Source organism: Cebus imitator, unplaced genomic scaffold (assembly GCF_001604975.1).
Source record: "Cebus imitator isolate Cc_AM_T3 unplaced genomic scaffold, Cebus_imitator-1.0 Scaffold43, whole genome shotgun sequence".
In the NCBI taxonomy this organism is placed as follows: Eukaryota; Metazoa; Chordata; class Mammalia; order Primates; family Cebidae; genus Cebus; species Cebus imitator.
The window spans coordinates 5,564,046-5,583,348 of record NW_016107358.1 but is presented as its reverse complement, the minus strand read 5'-3'; the positions used below and the strand labels follow the sequence as shown (position 1 = coordinate 5,583,348).

The 19,303-nt window shown below is 36.4% G+C and overlaps 1 protein-coding gene across 2 annotated transcripts in view; it reads right to left on the bottom strand.

Moving 5' to 3' along the window:
- Positions 1–19,303, bottom strand: part of OFCC1 (orofacial cleft 1 candidate 1) — a 207,467-nt gene that overhangs the window by 102,275 nt on the left and 85,889 nt on the right. Inside the window, exon 6 of one of the 2 annotated variants that reach the window (XR_005199879.1) lies at positions 17,974–18,243. The exons of the other annotated variant lie outside the window; for it this stretch is intronic. The gene's annotated coding sequence lies outside the window, so the exon portion shown is untranslated. The remainder of the gene's footprint in view (positions 1–17,973; positions 18,244–19,303) is intronic. 2 annotated transcript variants of the gene reach the window in all.

The following is a 19,303-nucleotide window of genomic DNA, read 5'->3' as shown; positions in this document are numbered from 1 at the left end:
TAACTAAACCTCTAAACCCAACCCCAACTTAACTCAATTCCTGATTTGATAAGAGAGATCAGCCCTTGTGGAGGAGAAATATTTTCCACTCCAATCTCTGTAATTGCCTTATATACAATATCTGGCATATAATTCACACACGTGAGACATTCAGAGAAGGAGGAAAATGTGATGCATGAACAAAAGAAAACCAGTTAAAGAAACTGACCCACAAATGGCCCAGATGTTGGAATTAAGTAAGACTATAAACAATCATTATATATAGGACCCAAAATTAGAGGAAAAGATAGAAATAGCTAGAGAAAGCTGAAACAGCACAGAAGAGAACTTTAAAAATGTTTAGAACAGAAATATGAAATATTTGAAATAATAAAATCATTAAATGGGCTTAACAGCAGAAATGGACACAACAGAAAAAGGATAGGTAAACTCTAACAGAGGTCAATAGAAATTATTTCAACTGAGGTATAAAGGCAAAAAGAATAAAAAAGTAAACTAGAATATGAGAGACTTGAGGGAAAATAATAAACAGTCTAACACACACACAGTTGGAATCTTAAAATGAGAAGAGAAAGATACTAGTGCAGGAAAAAATATTTGAAGAGATAATGGCTGAGAATTTTCCAAAATTGATGGAAGACATCAATCTACACAACCAAGAAGCTCAAAAAAATCTCAAGCAGAAGAAATACACAGGAAATACCACCTACGCCTATCATAATCAAACTGATTGAAAATCAAAAGGAGAAATCATAAAGACTCATCAATGATATCTAACAAAAAAAAAACTCATTAATGGCTGTCAAAAGAACATACTTAGGCAAGTATCCATATTTTCTTATCATGAAATTCTGAATTTAATATACAATATTACAAATCATATGGTAAAATCTAACTTTTAGTTCTTAGCCCTGCTTCTTTGCTCTGTACTCTGGTCACATAAAATTACTTTTATTTCTGTCACTGCACAAAAGGTCTCCAGAAACTTGGTTCATTACAAACTCTACATTTGGTTGTTTTTTGCCTAACTTACATCGTATATTTACCATAAAATTTATAATTCCTTAGCATCATATTCAAGACCCTAATGTAGTATCATAACAAACTAAATTTCTAATTTTGTCTACTATTAAACATATATTTAAATACCTATTAACATGCATAATACATATCATATTAAATACTATCAAAATTATTTTCTCAAATGCCTGTACGTACACACAGACAAACACACACACACACACAGACACACACACAGACACACACACACACACACACAGAGTTGATTATTTTCTCATGGCAGCTTCTTCATCAAGAAATTCTTCTTCCTCCCCCAAGGTGTTTTGCTCATTATGATCAAGGAATCTTATCTTCAGTTTGGACAAGATCTTCCAGGTTATCATTTCTAATCCACAGGTTCTCAAACCAATGTATAGGCAGAGACACTGATTGGACCCAGATACAGGCCCAGGGATGGTGTGTCAGACAAGGAGAATGAGAAATAAACTCAAGGATATCTTCCAAGTCTGACATTCTGTGAGGAATAGGGATCGTCAACACAGCAAATTCATATACTTAATGTGCATTCGAAATAACAAAATTTTCTTTTTGAGGCAGACAATTCTGAATACTTGAGTGAGAATTGAAGCCACAGAATAGAGTAATCTAAATTATACACTGAAAGTTTTATAGAACCATTACTGTTTTTTCCATTCTCTCAGTCCAGAAAAAGAAATAGGTAAATCAGCTCTAATCTCCAGTCTTTCTGCTGTAGGATAAGAAAAAGTAGTTATTGTTAGAAACCTATCATGGCCTAGGGATCAAGAACACAGGGTAGTAACAACCACAACAGTCATTGCTTCTGAACAGAAGAGAGAGATTCTTACTTTCTGTGCCACTGGAAAACCGGCACTCTCATGTCAAATCTAGCAGCTCCAGGTTCCTGTTGTAGGAAATTTATTTTTTTACTTCCTCAATTCTAAAAACTGGTATATCAACATTTAACATTTATTCCCTAAATGCAAGACACTTTTTAAAAGCATTTTATCCTTATTAACTCAATAGCCACCATAATCCTATAAAGTAGATTCTATAGACTCAATTTCACAAATAACACAGCTGAGGGAAGGCCCAAGGTCATACAAAACAGATGTGGAGGGTAGAGCTAGGATCTGATTTTAGGCAGTCTGCACCAGAGCCAGTCATGCTAAGCTTCCTGAATGTAGGAGGGGCCAACTACAGACAGCCCACCTCAGATTCATGGTGAGAGACCTCAGTGTCATTCTGCTCTATCCTATTTACAGCTCTTTGTGATGCCTACAAACTGGGGAGCTGGGGGTCCTCTTCCAGATAGTTCTCCGTATCTAGGCAGTTTTCTCCTAAATTGCTCGTCTTGAGTTCAGGTACCCAAAACAGACATACTGCCTAGCAAGAAAAAGCATTTTTACTCCAATAAAATCCTACTATCGGGTATTCTTAAATACTAAGTCTTTCTGAAGGGCTAAGTTTACCAGTTAGCTTACAAATGAATAATTCTGAATAAAAATTCTCCTTCAATGAAGGGCACAATTCCATGATCTCTCAAACCCAAAGTCGCTGAATCTAATTTTACAATTTCTCAATGACTAATTTAATTCTTTGAGAAGCACCAACAGTCACATTGTGATGTTTTCAAGCCCCTACACTATTAGTCTTAGAAATTTAGTTTGTAAAGGAATTTCCCGTGAGTGATTATTGAAAGTATAGGCTTCCAGACCTTACACTTGCCTTGAATCTGTAAGTCTGGGGTGGGGCTTGGTACTCTGAATTTTAACAAGAATGTGAGGTAATTGTGAATCAAATGGCCCGTTAGTTCACACTTTGAGAATCACCACCCATTATGAACACCAAGATAAGCAAGCCAGGTTTGTGAATCCTTGATCATATGTTGGATCCTCTACTGCTAAGGACAAATACATTTCTGCCTAAAATCTAATTGAGTCATACCTGAGTAATTACTGGTTAAGCAATATGACCTTTCCACCATTTTCCATCAAACATGACTGAAATCAAGAGGAAATATATAGTATGTCATCTTATTATATTGCAATTCCATGACCTGACCTCAACCTCAATATGTCATAACTCATCTTTTCACACACTACTCAGATGTTCAACTAAGAATATTTCACTCTAGAGAGATGGAAAAAATCCAATTGAATATTTTAATTTAGAAAGTTCAGTTCTGGGATTCTCTGCTTTTCTCTCTCAATTTTTTTTTTTGACTGTGAAAACAAAAAGTTGAATTTCCTTTTTAGTTTCTCCTTGTTAGGCAAAAGATAGATCTTTCCCTTCATTGTCCCTGAGAGTTGAACACATTGGGGAAAAATTGGGCACAGCCCATTACTTTTGCAAACTCCAGTGAGTGAGCCTCAATGCACAAAAAGATGGCATTTTTGAACATCTGCAGCCTGATTAGATCAAAGACCAACAAATTAACCACAAATGGCTTTACAAGGAGCATGGAAATATGTCATTTGGAAAGGAGAAAACTTTTGGCAATAATTGCTCATCAACGTTTTCCCTTTGGGCAGCCCACATTGCACCAAAGATATCTAGTAATGAAGTTAATGGCTGTGCAGCATTTTATATTTACAAAGCTCTTACATGCATATCACATTCACATCACATTCGATCTGCACGTCAATCTTGTTATGCTGTTGACATTAGCCCATTTTACAGGTGATTGGAAAAAATGATTTAGGAAAGTAATGACCTGCTCATGTTTCTCCAGCTACTGAATTGTTGAATTGACTATACCAAAACCCCCTATCTCCGACTTCGGCGTTTCCCTCCAATCGTTCATGCACATTTATTAAATCTCTATTTTACATTTAGACACCACTTTTGGCACTGAGGATAAAAAATAATTGAGTGAGACAAAAAGCTTTCTACTCTCACTGAGTTATAGTCTAATAGGAAAGAGAATACACAATAAGCAAATATATATGAGATAGTAGTGATAAATGTTTAGTCTATCACAATTGATATGGAAATAACGAAAATAAATAGCAATAGACTAGAAAATGACTACAGGAGGGGGCTGTTCTGTTAAGAAACTCTTGTCTAAGGAAGCAACCCTTATCCTGAGAACTGCCATGTCAATGTGTGACAGAAAAGCTTACAAGGCAAGAAGCAGTAATGAATTCAGTGGCCCTGCAGCAAAAAATGAGCTCAGTGTGTTCAGAGAATGAAGGTGAGGCTGAACTAAAATACACAAGCAAAAAAAACTAGAATGCAATGAAAGTAAATAATGGGATAGAGGCCAGATCATATACTCTTCGAAGGCCCAAGTAAGGAATTGGCATCTTACTGTAAATGCAATGAAGATATAAATGCAATGAAAAATCTTGAGCAGAGGCTGGATATGACCTGAGTTTCAGTTTGCTAAATTGACCTTTATTGGTCTTGGAGTTTAGTGATGCTTTGGTTTGAACATAAATCTGTTTTCTGCCGCCACCATAAGCTTTGAGAGTCTCATCAGTTCAAAGTCATTGACTATTGCTTTGTATATGTACGAGGCAGATGATAGAGAAAGATAGCCAGGCCCATCCTTGGCAATTAACAGGCAGTGTGACCTTGGAAAAATTCATTGCCCTACTCAGTCCTTCATGACTCCACTCAGTGTTCATAGGAGAATTAATGCCTTAAAAGTAATTGTAAAGCATTTTGTATAGATGGCGATATATTAAAGCATATTCCCTCTGAATGTGAGTGAGTTCAAATATAGAAGCAAGTTCCTCCTCTTTAGAGAATTCAAAATGATTTGATTGTTGAATCGCATGCCAAGTGAACAAGAACTACTATTTTGTAACTAGGGCATTCTTAACTCTGAATACATTGGATGTGAACAGATGTAAAGAACAGACACAAAGGACAAAGATGGATTTATGGCATTATAAAAGCATTCCCAATAAAATTAAAAATGCGTACCTGCATAAAAGACCAAAAATGTTTTAAAGTAAAAAAAAAAAATTCAACTAAAGGTAGTTGTACTTTACAACCTCAAAGTAACTTTCTAATTTCTTAGAATTGTTTATTTTAAAAATATTTATTTAGACAGATACCTTTCTAGTTGCTGATGATGCAGAAGTGAACAAAACAGACCAAACTACCTACTCTCAGGAATCTTACATTCTGGTGCTGCCAAGTATTCTTAAGACTGAATGACCACCTGTTAATGTTATGCAATGTGACGGCCTCCTTTCTGAATGTTAATGTACCACACAATACAGAGCCTATCCTTTGAGAGACGGAAGGCAGAGACTGGAAAGAGAAAGAATATTGCTTTAGAGATAGAAACAAATCTTGTAAAAATACAAAAAAAAAAAAAAGGAATGAAGTTGGTGGGTAATTTGCCAATATGAAAAGCCAATATATCAGTTATTGCTGCTTTCTTTACGGAAGGTTGTGAGCCTTGATGTTTGGACCGAGGAGCCATTCACATGTGGACTTAAGTTCCACTTCAAACATCTGAGCAAGTTCTCATCTCTAAAACCTCAGTTTTTCTCACCTGCAAATGGGTTTAACAACGAATTGGGTTGTACGGTGTTAGCACTGATAGTATATATTCAGTGCATAGTGATGTAATTGGCATACTACAGGCACTCAGTAAATAGTATTCTATCACTCCTCCCAGAGAATAAGTCAGTGACTTTCTGTACCCATGGTGTTGAAACCTCTCACATCACCTGATAGCAAGGAATATAGAGGAAAGTAGCAACAAATTTAGTGTAAACTGAGTTTTCTCAAAGGAGAGATTTAAGAAAGGTATTGTGGCACTGCTTATGATTGCAAAGACTTGGAATCAAACCAAATGTCCATCAATGATAGACTGGATAAAGAAAATATGGCATATATACACCATAGAATACTATGCAGCCATAAAAAAGGATGAGTTCATGTCTTTTGCAGGGACATGGATGAAACTGGAAAACCATCATTCTCAGCAAACTGACACAAGAATAGAAAACCAAACACTGCATGTTCTCACTCATAAGTGGGTGTTGAACAATGAGAACACATGGACACAGGGAAGGGAACATCACACACTGGGACCTGTGGGAGGGTGGGGAAGCTAGGTGAGGGATAGCAGGGGGTGGGGGATTGGGGAAAGATAACATTAGGAGAAATACCTAATGTAGACAACAGGGGACTGGATGCAGCAAACCACCATGGCACGTGTATACCTATGTAACAAACCTGCATGATCTGCACATGGACCCCAGAACTTAAAGTATAATAAAAAAAAATTTTTTTAAAGGATTGACTGAGACTTTTTTAAGAAATGTTTTGAAAGACTGGAGGAAATTAACATACAGAGGAAAGCAGAGAACATTGTACATCAAGGACTATTGTTATAAAGATAAAAATAACTACAGCTACCAGTTATTTCCTACATGCAATCTACAATGCTAAAGAGCTGATACATCACATTATTTAAACACCCTATGAATTAGATATTAGATTCCCATTTCACAGACGAGAAAACTGAGGCTAGGCAATTTTTTAAAACAGTTTTCCTAAAGTATTGAATGCTAGTAAGTAGCAGAACCAGGATTCCAACTCTAGTCAGCCTCACTCTAAAGATGTGCTCTTAATTACTATACTTTGGGTCCAGTTTTTATTTGTTTTCGTGGGGGAAGGGGCAAGACAGTGGGGTGTCCCTTTGCTTGATGGAGAGGCACATGTGCAATAGCAGTTGGAAGTGAGTTGGGGGTGAGTTGGGAGAGGCCATGGCTGGAAGCAGGATGCCCAGTGACTGTCCATGTCATTGATGAAGGGCCACTTGCCATGAAGAGTGTCCCAGGTCTGAGGTCCCCTTAACCAGCAGAAGTGACCCTTTTAAGAACAGACATAACGGGCCTTCCTCCAACTGATATCATGAAAAACCTTCTAAAGCTGCACAATATAATATACTCCAGAGCTCTCCATTATTAATGGTAATAACCAATAATCAATAAAAGCAATCATGTGTCAGCTCTAGTTTTACTAAGACTCTTCCTTCCTATGAGTTATTAAAATCATTTCAATTCTTAGGTATTAAATGTCACCCAGAAGATAACCTCTTGCAAAATTTTGGGTTCATCATATAATAAGAATTAATACTTTAGGTCATTTTAATCATTTTCTGATATATGCAGTTTTCAGGAAGCACCTCAGGGACGAATATAGTGGCCCTGACTAATAATGACAGGAATATGAACTACATTCTTCATATGCATATTGGACTTGGAGTATTACCGAAGTACTTGACCATCTTAAGTATTTAGGAACCTTTAAATAAAAAATAAATTTGCCTGTTTCACTGAAATTGAGCATCCTTTTTTCGGGCATAAAACTTCAAACTTATTAATTTTATGGCTATATTTTAAGAGAGTGCCAGTCCTAGCTAGATGACTGTATGTATGATAAGTGTCTTAAAATTTCAAGAAAAGGCACTAAATTTTTCACAGTATTTGTGTTTCATTCTTAGTGTAATAAAAATATGCCACCCTTTTAATAATGAATAATAGAATCTCGGTTTGATTTACATGCATGGATTAAATGTCATGTTTGAAAAGTTGCTATTTTATTCATATTGGATTTCCCTCCAGTAAAACAAAAATGGTACCCATCTACTACTGTAATAATGACACCTTGCCACACTGAGATATATATATATATATATATACACATATATATCTAACAGGCTGATACGCTTTTTAAAAACTCTACAGATGTGTGAAATAGTCTAACAGCACAGGGAGTTTCAGTGAGATTTTCTGTGAGGTACTTATGTATACCCTACAATTACCCAAAACCTCCATTAATGTGGCTAAATCAAAGGAACAGGGGAGCCAGACCTCTCTCCTATCACAGATTAAACTCATTTCAGTGATGCCAGATTCATATGTTGATTTCTAAAAGGTTGAAGTCTTTTGTGGCCCTTTCTCTCTTACCAGAAAATAAAGGACAATTTATTGCCACCGGTTTTTTATGAACCTCTCCTGTATTTGTAGGAAAGGACTGCCATAGGAAAATACTACTGACTGGTTGGCTTGAGCAACAAAAATCTATGTTCTCACAATTCTAGAGACTAGACTAAACAACTTGTGAGCTCAAGTTGTTGGCAAGGCTGGTTTCTCCTGAGGCCTCTGTCCTTGGCTTGCCGACGGCCATCTTGCTCCTGTGTCCTCACATGTGTTTCCCTCTGTGTGCATCTGTGTCCTAACCTTCTCTTCTTATACAGGCTCCATTCATACTGGATTCAGGCAAAGAAAAGCAAACTCTTTCTTTCTACCCTGGTCTAAAAACCATTAGTTTTAGAAAGGAAGGATTTAAGATATCAAAATATAAATATTGTTCATTTACAACTGCTCTTATATTGTTTCAAATAATATAATCATGGCCATAATATGAAGGGGAAGAATAACGACAAACTTTAGTTAATCGAAGCTTCATTTAAGGTGTATATTTGAGTTTTGTTTATGGTCTTTTAAAGATGGTTTGTTTTAAGTCAAAAATTATTTTAGTCCTTCAGCGTGTCAGGTACTGAACTGCGTTGTAACATTTACTCTGACCCAGTAGCCTACTGGTGGTACGTCATAAGATTAAGGAGATGGGGTTTATTGTGATGAGGATTTTGCAGTTGAGATAGGGGAGGTACAGGCAGATTGAGAAACTGCTGTAACTCACATTGCTAAGTAGGTTTTAGAGCCAGAATTCTTGTCAGGTTATAAAACACACACTAAATCACCATTCTGCCTCATCCTGGCCTATAGTGTTTAGTCCTTACATTTAAATATACAAAAATTAAATTCTATGATAGCATTCCCAAAAGATTTTATTAGTAATTAAACTGATTTTCCCTGTCCAAAGAAAAAGCCTCATCTGATCACAAATAATTAAACAGCAGAACTTCTTGAAGGTAAGAGAACTAATAAATGTCCATATTCTGTCATAAGGAAGCCTGGGTGATCACATTCTATTCTCTGAGATCTCTGTTCTGGTAACTTCTTTGCTATGGAGTGTGTTTTAGTACCATCCATATGATGGCATCTGTTTACTTCTTCCTCAAGGAATCCTCAAGATTCCCATAATTTAGTGTAAGCAAAATCATTGTTTTGCCTTTAAATTAGTAGTCATTAAATTTCATCATTCACACACTGCCACGAGATCCAAAAACAGATGGACTTATCAAAAAAATGGAGTTATGTACCATCAAAATTAAATAATTATTTTCCTTTGGTTGACACAGGCACTCGATCCAAGACATGATTTTATTTTCTTTGTGGTATGGGGTAATGTGAAAAATGAAATCTGTAACCCTAAATTGAAGGAAATCATAGTCTTCATGCAATCACTAAAGAAATTGTTCCAGAATAATATATCCTTCCAGAAACAATAACCCCATAATGTCAGCAAATTTGGAGTCGGCCTGGGTTACCTACTGCATACAGCGGGTTCTGGTCATGTTCATTACATCTGCCTGAGGCTTAGCCAAACTTGAGTACATGACCTTTAAGAATTTTTTAAAAATTTATTAGTCAGTGTTCTTTGCCTGAATTTTGCTGGTTTTTGCTTCTTTAACCTATTATTTGTATCATTGTTTTAGGTTGGCCAATCCTCACACCCATCAAAAATGAGAATTGGAAGCATAACAGTTCTAGCCAATAATTAACAGAAGGTTCTTTCAGCTCAGATACCATTGTCAAAGTTCAATAATGATATTTCAAAATGTCATCCAAAAAGCATGACCATGTGAGATAATCAGCTATAAGAACATAATCATCACAGTTATTAATTTGTATCTGACTTTTCATTTAAAAAAAATGATTTAACCCATTTCTATCTCAGTCTTCTGTACTGTACTGATCTAAAAATTCTGTATTTATTTATTCACATTGATGGATAAGTAACCAAATACAATTCAAGACAGAGTAAGATCTGTCACCAAACTTGCAAAGGATCTGTGTACTTTTCTCATAATAATATTTTCCTAATTTAATGTGCTCCTGTAGTACTATTTTTATAGCTATTTGTCTTGTAAATTATTAGCAAGACAGATTCTCACACATATTTGAATAGTTTAAAACCATCATTTCCAAACTGTGGCATATTTGTTTTGTGAAAACTAAAGATGCCATAGTGGCAACCTTTTGACTTAACTTTGAGTTTTCATTGAGTTAATTAGTTGAATAAACAATAATTTAATTATGCAAATTATATGATCATTTATTCTTTCATTTGTTATTCAAGGTCTCTTAATTGCCTTATATTTATTATAATCGAATAGAAAAGGCATGTATTTTATATTCCTTTGTAAAATCACAAAACATTTCAAATACAGAAATTTCAAAAAAAAAAAAAAAATACAAAGGCGTTATTCATTCCTGGCTGTTTCCTTGTAATTGAAAGACATCAACTGTGAGTTATTTTAGCATTCCATTGAGGGCATACTTGTTATGTGTCAGATGGTGTGCCCCAAAAGAAGATATGTGGAAATTTTAACCCCCAGTACTTCAGAATATGATTTTTCTGGAGCCAAAATCTTTTAGGATTTAACCAAGTTGAGATGAGGTCATTGAGGTAGCACCTAAGCCAATATAACTAGTGTCCATATTAAAAAAAAAAAAAAGAAGATTTGAACACAGAGACAAAAAGGCACAGAGGGAAGATGAAGTGAAGACACATAGGGAGAAGGCCATGTGAAGGATGGAGTGATGGATCTGCAAACCAAGGAATGCCTGGGGCTCCCAGAAGCTAGGAGAGAGGCAGAAGTAGGTCCTTCCCTTACAGCCCCAGAGGGAGCGTGGCTCTGCCAGCACCTTGATGTCAGGCTTCTGCCCTTCAGTACCATGAAACAATACATTTCTGCTGTTTTACGCCATTAAGTTTGTGGTATTTTCTGATAGCAACCCTAGGAAACAAATACAACATCCTTAGTCAAAAATGGATGCATTTAGGACACTGAAAACCCACTCCTTAATAATAAGTTAAGTGACTAAATTTTTTTTCTTTATCAATTTTGTCTCAGAATTTTGAACATATTTTTCTGTTGTCTTCAATCCTCTACTGTTTCTATCTACAGTTTCACTAAAGTGTGTTCAGGTATGGATTAATTTTACTTGATCTGCCTCAGAATTTCTGTTCCCTTAATCTGAGAGTTCATGTCTTTCAATGAGTCCAGGAAATTAATAAATAACTGTTAATCTCTTTACGTCTTTCCCTCATTCTCCGTAGTCTCTGTTCTGGAAATTTTATAACATGTATGTTAGACCTTCTCTGCAATCTTTGCAAATCACTATGAATCACTTTTCACTTCATATTTTCTCTGAGATATGTAGTCTAGGAAGTTTCCTCAGATCTGGGCTCTAGTTCTTTAATTCTCTGTTCAGAAAGTCAAATCTCTGTGATAAATCTTTTCAGTTTCAAAGACTATATATTTCATTATAGGAATTCTATTGTAGATTATTTGGAGAAATATTATTTTAAATGAAACATAGAGAAAGATAAACTTTTATTTCTCCAAAAAAGATTTTTTTCTTTGATCTCCGTCTAGTGGACATATTTTTTTGTCTATCTATCCCTTTTAGACACATTTTGAGTATCCAGTATTTATGGAAAAGGCTCTTTCACTCCCTATACCTAAAGGGTCCCAAGCCTCATCTCCTGAATGGTCATTAAAATCCAATATTTGAGGTGAATGATGCCCTAAATACCCTGATTTAATCATTATACATTGTGTGCATATATCAAAATATCATGTACACCCTCAAAACATATACAAATATTATGTATCAATTAAAAATAGTACATAAAAATAAAAAGATAAGAAATGCAAAGCAAAAATGAATCCAAACCTTTAGATCAACAAGACTGATTATCTGTTTTCCCTCTCCCAAGCAGTAACAGCCCCAATCTACTCATTTTCCTCTCTAGTTTTCAATTTCCTCTTCATTCCTGGTACCCAAAGAGATCCCATTCATTCTTGAGTGTTTATGAATTTAAAATCCTTTTGGTTATATCTTATCAAGAATTTCCAGGTGCTTAAAGAACAGAATCGGAAAATACAATACGCATTTTGGCTCCTGATCCTGAAAGGATGAGGAACTAAGATAACCTGAACACTGACTTCATCATCCTGCCCCAACTGGAAGTCAAAAGGCCTACTTTGGGGCATTTTTCTTCCCAAGGTCTAAGTTTATTCGTTGTTAATGAATACCATCAACAAAGGAGGCAATGTTTCCTATTTGAAATAGTTCCGGGAAAAATATCAGAAGACAAGCAGGCTCCAATGTCTCTGCCAAATAATTATTCAAAATCTTTTTAGTAAGGTACTCAAAGTGAATGTGCCTATGCTTAGAATCCATAATTTAACTTGATTTAATATGATTCTTAGAGTAACTCAAGCGAGTTGCTATTACCTCATTTTACATTAGGGGACTGCGGTAGAGACAATTCAACTCATCATATTTGACCAGCTCCACCTTATAATACAGGAAGACCAACATTACCATGTAAAGTTATTTGGGACAAGATCCAAGTGATAGTATCTGGAAGTGGGGCTTTGGTGTCTGGAGTGATACACCTTTGGGCTTGCTCATATATCCACTGCTTTCCTGAGGAGCCATCTCAAATATTTATAAGCAACCCTTTCACTTATCTTTTATGCATTTGCCTCCTAGCCTAGTCTCATGCCAAAGGAAAGCCACCCTTGATGCTATAACACTGTAAACTCATTCCAAGATCCATTAAAAATATAACTTTACAGGTGTATACTGTGACTTTCCTCCTCAGACTCGGTACTTCTCTAGAATGAAGCCCTGCCCATTTATTTGGATGGTGTTTCTTGGCTCTTTCTTTTTGCACAGGAATAGACAACTATCAAATTAGCACTCATAAGATGCTGCACACTCTCAAGCGGCCTTATAGAAGCCAATTTCTCCAACTCATGGACTGAGAAAAAAGATAAACCTGTCTTAGACTTGTATTTAAAATGTAATAAAATAAATATCTTAAATGTCCCTAGATCATTTATATACACAATGCACATGTATGTGTTTGGTGAATGTATTCCTGTTATTACAAAATTACATTGCTTTAAAATTTACTGTTCTAACTGTCAGTCTCCCACAAACTACCAGCAGAGTGACTGGCAGGCAGAATTGCGTGGTTAGTGAAAAAACTTGATGTGATTGCGTAGAGCTCATTGGAATGAATAGGACTTTGAGCAACAGCGTTTTTATTCTGAAAGCAAAAAGCCTCAGATGACTTCTCTTTCCTGTCAAGTTCTGGATGTTTTGATGCTTTTCTTGTTTTTGTTTTCACCCTGAATTTTGTACTTTTCTTATGTACACTGAATGTGAAATTAGCCTAGTGTATTTCTTTGGGGATCTAGGATTTTGCTAGGTGATACCAAGGGATGGATGTAATTCAGTGACATTTTGTCAGGCTGTTAAAGAGTAAATTTTCCTTGACTGTGGCAGGAGGTAATTATTTTTTGTTTGTTTGTTTGGTTCTGACACAGGGGAAAAAAATTGGGGGTTGCTTTTTCAACTACTCCAAGATACTTTCTGTTCTGTTTGGCAGGAAGGGAAAACACATTTTATTACTGGAGTGATTGCCAGCTTTTGCTTTTCCCTACAGACTTGATGCAGTTTTTAATACTATGAACATTTTTTTCAACATTTATCTTAGGTTCCATAGTACATGTGCAGGATGTGCAGGTTTGTTACATAGATAAACATGTGCCATGGTGGTTTGCTGCACAGATCAACCCATCACCCAGGTATTAATCCCAGCATAAATTAGCTATTTTTCCTAGTGCTCTCCCTCCCCTACACCCCTCAACAGGCCCCAGTGTGTATCGTTCCCCACAATGTGTCCATGTGTTCTCATTGTTCAGCTCCCACTTATAAGTGAGAACATATGGTGTTTGATTTTCTGTTCCTGCATTAGTTTGCTGAGGATAATGGCTTTCAGCTAGATCTATGTCCCTGTAAAGGACATGATCTTGTTCCTTTTTATGGCTGCATAGTATTCCATGGTGTATATGTACCACATTTTCTTTACCCAATCTATCATTGATGGGCATTTGGGTTGATTCCATGTCTTTGCTATTGTGAAAAGTGCTGCAATGAACATACATGTGTATGTGTCTTCATAACAGAATGATTTATAACCCTTTGGGTAAATACCCAGTAATGGGATTCCTTGGTCAAATGGTGGTTCTGCTACAAGGTTTTTCAACATTTTGCAACATCAATCTCTTAGTGGTTCTACTCTCTCTCCCTGAAGACGTTTGTGATGTACTTCTTAATCCTCTGATCCCTCCTGGCATTTTATTTGTAGTGTGCCCTGTTACAGTCATTCAGCAGCTCACATGGAATATACTCTACCTACCAAACAGATTAATAGATGTGGCCTACACTCTAGTGGGCCTACAGAATGACCATCTAAACAAATGATAACAATAATAAAAACACTCTATATTGCCTTTTGACGTAAATAGTTATTTATGCAGATGGCTCTAAAAAGAAAGCTCTTTGAATGATATTTTCATAGCCCAACTCCATGCTTTAAAATTTTAGGTACTTGATTAAAAAGCACCAAAATAACGTAACTGCCTATTAGGCTGATTGGACTGTTTCTAGAAAATTATTAACTAAATTCTTAGCTACCACCACATTCCTGAAATTTCTTTGAGACCATTGGTGAGGACCAAGTCCTCAGTTCAGGAGTTGATCAATGCCTGATGCCTTCATGGTACCTGTCCTCAGATTCTAGTTCTGACAGTAAGTGGGTTCCCCAGGGGAAGTCATCTTTACAACCAAATGAGACTAACACCTCTCACCTATATTCCATTATTCTTAAAAAGGCCTTTAGGATCATTTATTGAAGAAGGGAAATTATTAACCTATATTGTTCTCAACAAAAGTTTAATTTGAAAATCTGATACTAGTGAGGTTGCAAGGAAAGATGAAAGCTTATACACTGTTGGTGACAGTGTAAATTTGTTCAGCCACTATGGAAAGCAGTGTGGCAATTTCTCAAATGACTGAAATCAGAATTACCATTCAACCCAGCAATCCCATTCCTGGGTATACTCAAGGAATATAAATCATTCTACTATAAAGACACATGCACATGTATATTTATTGCAGCACCATTCACAATAGCAAAAGCATGGAATCAACTTAAATACCCATCAATAGCAGAATGAATAAAGGAAATGTAGTACATATACCATGAAATACTATGCAGTCATAATAAAAGAATGAGACCATGTCTTTTGCAGCAAAATAGATGGAGGCCATTATCCTATGTAAACTAACAGCAGGAACAGAAAATCAAATACTACATGTTCTTGTTTATAAGTGAAAGTTAAAAAACAAGAACACATGGTCACAAAGAGGAAACACCAGACACAGACACTGGGGCTCTCTTGAGGGTGAAGGGTGGGAGGAGGGAGAAGGTAAGAAAAAAATACCTTAGTATGCTTAGTATATGGGTGATAAAATAATCTGTACACCAAACTCCCATAACACATGTTTACCTATATAACAAATCTGCCCATGTACCCCTGAACCTTAAATAAAAGAAAAAAGTTATTTGTAATGTACACATTCATCATATTAATTTGAGAAAAATTCCAGCAGGTAAGAATTTTTAGGCTTCACTAACAGAGACACCATAATTATAATAATAATTATAAAAGAAGCTTCTGAATTCTTACTGCGTGTTGGTACTATGTATTTCTGCAAGCCATCAGCTCAGTCATTTTTTTACATGCCTCTGGTAGGCAGGCACTGTTATACCCATTTCATAGATAAGCCAACTGAGGCTTGCCTAGTTTCTGGGTGAATCTTACCAGAGGTCTTTTTTCTTTTAAGAAGAATTCTTTCCCAGAAAGAGTTTTAATCTCTGTTTCAAAGAGAGAGTTGGCATCCTTACCAGTTCTCCAAACTGTCTGAAGACTGGAGTGGATATGGATTAGGGTTAAACTGTGATGAGATTCAAGATCTTCTACCCCAAAATATTAAGTGGGAAAGCCACTCTAACCTTCCCCTCACCACTCTTCCTTGAGGCAGGTCATAAAACCTAGAAAGTTCATTTTCCTCACCCTTCTCTCTGGAAGTAGGTCGTAAGATCCTCATGTGAGCGGTACCCTTCCTACACCCAGAAGAAAGGAACCAAACACAGACAGTCCAAGAAGGATCTGAACAAACTGTGCTTGCTAGGTTCCCCTAGTTTATTACCACTGATCATACTTTTTCGTCCTCAAATCATATTTCACCATGACTGTCCACTCTTCATCAAACCTAAGTATAAAAATACACACACTTATCTACTTCTTTGGATCTTCATTTATATAGGCTCCCAGGTCACGTAAAACTCCTATTACAAAAATATGTATTTTTTCTCTTGTTAGTCTGCCTTTTGTTATAGAGACCTGAGTCACGCATCCTGTGGTGGGTCTGGAAAGAGATCATTTCCACGCTTAGAGCTGGAATATTCATTAAATGTCTACATAGCATCTGGCATTTTTGCTTGTTTGTTTTAATTGCTGTTTTTAACCCCTATCAACTTCTAAACAACAAAGGGGTCATCTGGGATTTCACACTTATTATTCAATGGAATGGATTCTATGGACAGTATATACTTTTAGCATTTCTTACAATTCACTAGGAAGCTGCTGCTCAGTTAAGAAAAAAAAAAATAGTAGCCATTGTCTTCAAGGATCTTAGATATCTAAGAAGCCAAGGTGGTGAGAAATGAAGGTTGAAATCTTGTTTCTTTCTCACACACTGGAGGTAAATAATGGCATCATAGGTTTGTTGTTTATAGATCTTTACAAAATTGTTTATTTTTACAGCTTCATTTTTCATTTAAACATTTTATGTGGTCATTCAGCAGCCAGAATAAATACAATAGATTATCTGAAAAATATGTTCATGTGAAGACTATATTAACACCTCTTAGTGAAATACCACAAAATAAAATTAATGAAAAGAGTATCTTTTAACAGAAGACCTAAGGGAAAATGAGGAAAGAAAGTACACTCCTATTTTTTTAAAAAAATTATTTTCTTTTTAAATATCACTATATACCTATATTAATTCTCATTTTTTTAAAGAAGTTGATGTCAACAGTGTAAAAGGTAATTCTAAATTTGTGAACAATCTGTGCCATGCCTAGCATCCAACGCATCTGCATGAAATGAATGTTCTGGGACTAATCCAGCCCCACTTCATTTTCTCCCAGGCTGCAGTTGCCTGGGAGGCACAATCTGCCCAGTCTGACATCTCAAAGAATCGCCTCCCTGCTTCTTCAGGTAACTTGATGCTCTCTGACTCACCCCCTAACAGTTCTCACCACCCCTGTTTTAATCCCTGTATCCAGGATCACTTTCTAATCTTATCCACCACTTCCTCTCCCAGTACTGTCTCCTCTAGAATTCCTTTGCAGGGCAAATACATTCCCCTATATCCATCATATATTTTCTGAACAGTTCCTCCAACGCTCTTCTTACCTACAATCTGGTTCTCGCCTCAGATCAGTGACCCTTACTTCCTCCATACATACACATTCATTACTTACAAAGTACACATGTCAGTGATCTCTCAGCCTACACAATCAGAAAAGGGGAAAAATTATACCAAGAAGCCATAAAGTATGTTCTTGATACATAAGGATGGCCTTTCCATTTTACACAGGATCCAGGGTGTCTACGTATGGCCTGTAACAGTGCTTGGCACATAATGGGTGATTACTGGGAATTTGCTGAATGAATGAATGCATGAATAAATGAATGCAGGCATGCATAAAATCCTTCATGATTATTACACAAAGAGTTTTATCTAAAGTGACATGGACAAAGATGGAAGGTGGAGATAGGAAGTTGGAGAAGCTGAGTAAAAAGAAGAGGCTAGATGTAGACAGGCTGCTTACCACACAAAGGTTTTCATGGAAATACAGCCCCACATCATAAAAGTTTCCACTGTGCCTGATGGGGTGTGCTCTCGTCTTCAGCTCCTCCGTTTGCAGCCACTGCAAGACACAGCCTCCCAGTTGACCAAGCAGGGACAGCCTGAGTACATAATAGCCTGGGGGAGCCTTGTCTTTAAGGCCCCTCAGGCATCTGATCTGGATTTGCAGAGGCTGAGGTGGTTGAGACTGCTCATTCTCCACAAAAGGCAGGGTTCTTGAATTACTCAGGAACTGGGTGAAACCACACAATTAGCAACAATGGGCTTCTCAGGGGGGAAAATGTAGATAATTATTTTTATCCAACCTGTAATTGTCAGGTATTAGCCATGATAACAGATGAAGACACAAGATATATAATTAGGGGGTCAAAAGGCAAACCTGCTGTTGATGGGAGGGAAAGTTTAGCCATTTTTTCAGCATGGTATGTTAATGATCTGTGACATCAGAAACCATTCATCTGCTATAGTAAGATAGAATTAACAGGAAACCAACACTTCTAAAAACCACTCAGCATGTCTTCTAAGGTATCTGGGGTGGGTGAACATGGGCAGTAAGCTTCAGATTTGGAGTTTGAATGGTGACAGTCCTGACTTTAACACTAACCACTGACCATAATGCCATGTTGATAAGCAGAGTGCAAAACAGGTCAGACTAACACCTCACCTGATCTGATACTTCCAGAGTTTCAACAGGATGTCAGCTTGCCCCACTGGCTTCAAAGGAGAGTCAAAAATGGTGGGAGGTGGGTGGAGGGATAGTATCTGTACGTGCTCTTTCCTAAAATTCAGCACGAATTGTGTGTGAATGAGGGACATGACTCAAGAATATTTTAGAGGACATTTAATTTCATTTTTCACCTAAGGCTGAGAGAAGCAGACCATTTTCATTTTTAATAAGTGCTGAAAAGTTTATATATACTGATAAGATTTTAGTGGACTATTTTTCAGAATAAACAAAAACTAAACTGAGATAATTATTAATAACAACTCAAATGTAGTAAAGTAATATTTTCTATACTTACAAGTTCTTAATATTTTTCAGAATTCTTTGACCTCAGAGAATCCCATTACCTTGTACTTAAAGCAAAAATAATGTCCTTTCTGGAAGCAAGTTACTACTCTCTTGGCTACCCAAGTTATAGTGCCACCAGTTAATCTGCAGCCAAGAGTAAGCATTTTTTAATCCTGCCTAGACTTTATTTTGTGGGAGATAATATATATTTCCATAAAGATAGTATGCTTCTGGAATTAAATCACAGTTAAATAAGCAGTGAAACTTGTTCGGCTTTCTT